We start from the raw sequence: 3,755 nt of genomic DNA on the forward strand, positions 1-3,755 counted from the left end.
TATAGGTGAATTTTTCACACAAGATCACTTGTATCCTAAACAGGCTACTCACCAAAATTCACAGGAAACAAAGTTAATATGCAAAAGTTACACTCAAGATACCCTTTTGCTAAACTTTAAAATAACTCTAAAAATGTTTGGTTTCAAACTGAACTTCATTAATAAACGTTGTAGAGTTAGATTTCTGGAGTACAACAAAATTAGTTTGGCCATTTTTGGATTTTTCTACAATTTCTTATTGATTTTACAAGTTGGCTGATTTGAGTAGGGGGGTTCTGATTTTCTATAGAAAGACCCTTGGAAAGATTCAAATCCTTGCAATTGGGTCCTTGGCCGGGCTACACAAGAAAACCGATCGTTGCTGATCAAATTCCGGTAAGGGGGCTCACCGGCGGCGAGGGGGAAGTGAGGGGAAAGGTTCACGGGCTCACGGCGGTCATGGGGGTGGCCGGTGTTGGGGAAGAGAAGGGCCGAGGCGGCGGGTCGACAGCGAACAGAGGTGGGCGGCGGAGGTCCGAGGGACGGCTTCGGCATTCTGATGGCCGGAGGGCAAGAGAGCGCCGGAGAAGTGGCTAGAAAGCTTCCCCGGGATGATGTGGTGCTGATGGTGTGCTTGGCCGGGGCTAGGAGGCAGTGGATCGCCGGGACGACGGCGAGGCCGAGCGGCGGCGGTAGCTCGAGCTCACCGGCGTAGTGGTCCGGTCGTTCTGGTGCACGAGAGCGAAATTGGGCAGGCTGGAAAGCACCAGTGGGTCATGGTGGTGCTCTAGGAGCACTGGATCAGGGATGGGAAGTGGCAGCGGCGGCTGTCGACGGCGAGCAGAAGCTGCAGCGGAGGTCCGGCGAGGTGGAGAGCTCGGGAAAGGAAATGGTAGTGGAAATGCAGACACGTGAAAGCAAGAGTGAGTGCATGGCGAGCTTCAGGATGTGCTCGGGGTCCAGAAGAAGGCACGGTCGCGAGAGCAGGAGCTAGCGAGCTTGGCGGCACGCGTGGCGGCTCGGGCGACGGCGGCGCGACGTGGAGACGCAGGGAGGGGTCCAGCGTGGGTTGGGGAATGGCGACGCGGGCGCTGGGGCGGCACGTGGCACCGAGGAAAGCGGCGCGGGGGTGGCCGGTGCTCGGCACATGGCCGGTGAAGGCGGCGGGGCGGCGCAGAGGAAAACAGAGAGAGAAGGGAGCTGGAGGTAGACAATGAGGACTAATCGGCAATTTTCAAAAAATGCAGGGACTCCACTGTAAAACCTAGCTAACTTTCAAACCATAGCTCAAATGAAAATGTACCCAAAAGCAAAAGTGTAGAGTTCAACAAGATTTACAACTTTGCTTTAAGGTTCAGTTGCAAAAGAGCAAAGGATTTGAATGTACTTTACTTGGCTATGTTTTAAACTTTAATTAAATCCTATTTAAAATCTACACTACACTTGCATCCTTTGGGTAGTTTCACCTCTATTTGCGGTTTAAAAGTAAGTTCTTAACTTTTGCAAAACAACCTTCACATATTTTGATTTTACCTCCCATTCTCACTCATTTAACACTAAAGGACCTAAATTTTTCAGAATTATATAAAAATATCCTTTTCCCTTAGCATTTAAATTTTAACACACATACATAAGATCAAACATACACACTTTATAATAGAATCTAGTATAGTTTAATCCTAAATACCTGAATGTCATAGTTCTGAGTCGTCGATCCCCGACAACGGCACCAGAAAAGCTTGTTGATGGCACACGAACACCAAATGTTGTATCACAAGTGTAAGGATCATCGTAATTCTTCTCTTAGAGTATCCATCCAAGATTTATCAATCCAGGAATCGATAACGAACTGGCTAAGGTTTTCTATCAATTCTAACATATCAATCCTAATATGAAGCATTGATTGCATATAAGAGATAAACCTGATACTATATGAGATAAAGGTAAAAAGAACCTATTGCCTTCTTGTTGTAGTTCTAGCCAACAAGTAAGCACAACATGCATCTCATCTTTAAACTACAGCATCCGGTCTACCTCCCGAGTATTGACCGCCCTACTAGGTAACTTTTGACGGTCATTAAGTCCGAACTACGACCATCAATCTACTAAGATAATAAGGCAGCAGTAGCATTTCTTACACGTATATATAATTAGGATATTATAGTTCCACATGTCCTTGCAAATTATTTGCATGCAGGAGAATGAGCATTATAGAAGGAGAAAACACATTCTCAAAGGGTGAAGAGACACTACTCCAACTAATCAGATTAGCCAAACTAGTGGTCAGGGGAGATCGTCCGAAATGGTTGCTCAGGCAAACCAAGCCTGCCTCATTCTGGCTCTAGTTGTCGTGTGTATACAAGATTTTTTTTCTTGTGAAGTGTTGGCGTTTGCTTGTATACAAGATTTTTTTCTTTATTTATTTGTTGTGTTCTATTGATTATAATATATATATATTTTCTTTTTTATTTATTGTTTTCTATTTATTATGGTATTTTTTCTAATTTTTTGAAATTAATTTTTAGACGCGGATCATAGTGTGGTTGATTTCAAAGGGCGGTTATGGAGCCACCCGTACAAACATCTTATATTTAGCTGCGAAAAGTAGAATTGGATCTCGAAACCAATGCTAAAAATATGGCTTTGACCGTCCCTTTAATTCTTTTTGTGTAGTAGTGTCTTTATACCTCAAATTAGTACTAGTATACTCATTACTAATTAGGCATATGTTTTCTAGAACTTCATGCTTTTACTAAGGGTGTGTTTGGTTCAGCTGTGAGCTCTGAAAAAGCTGCTGTCAGATATCTGCTGTGAAAAGCTGCTGTGAGATGCCTGCTGTGAAAAGCTGAAGGTCGTTTGATTCAAACTGATGTGAGTTGTCGACTGTAAAAAAGTTATATATTGTCTTTATGCAAATTGACCGTATACAATATTTTTTTTGATAACCAAATTATTTTTCCTTTAAATCTTTATTTTTATATATATGAAAATATTTGGAGTTAACTTTTTTGTATTCTTTTTTATTTTTATTTTCTTATATATGAAAAAATCTTTATTTTCTTATATATAAAAAAGAATTGAAAGGGTATATATGTGATCAATAGTAGGTGTGTAGTTTTCACAAATTCGGAAAAGCTGCAAAAGCAGGGTACAACCTGCTTTCAAATTTGTACTATAGGAAAGCAGCTTTTTCAAAGCAGCTGCAGAAAAGCTGAATCTGTTTGGTTCAGCTTCTGCTTTCAGAAAGCAGAAGCAGGTTCAGAAAGCTGAACCAAACGCAGCCTAAATTTCACACAATTAAGCATGGAACTGATATCAATATTTTTTTTGTTCGTTTGTATTGTTAACTATCGGTTTGTGACTCGGTGTGGATGGTTTGAGGGCTTAAATTTAGCCCTATGTGCGGATTCGCCAGCTTCACAGCATGTAGAACTAGTAAGACTGAGAAATGAAAACAAAAAAAGACCACGAGATTTGATAAAAAAAAGATCTGGCACAATTCTTTAGTGTCACAAGTTGAGTAGTACAGGGGGGCTAAAAGAAAAAACTGATTGGCTGTCGTTCTAGACATACAATAAACAAAAACTGACTGCCCGTCCACGTTCTTCATCCAATATCGTTATCTTTTTTTAACCATAAACTGCATCTTCACTGATAGAACCCAGTGGAAATGCTCTGAAAAAATTGAAAAATGAGAAAAATTGTAACTCTTGTGCTCAACTTATATAATTGGTTTTAAAATATTGCTCTACATCAAAAGATATTGGAAATAAAGA

Source organism: Panicum hallii, chromosome 9, assembly GCF_002211085.1.
Source record: "Panicum hallii strain FIL2 chromosome 9, PHallii_v3.1, whole genome shotgun sequence".
Classification (NCBI taxonomy): domain Eukaryota; kingdom Viridiplantae; phylum Streptophyta; class Magnoliopsida; order Poales; family Poaceae; genus Panicum; species Panicum hallii.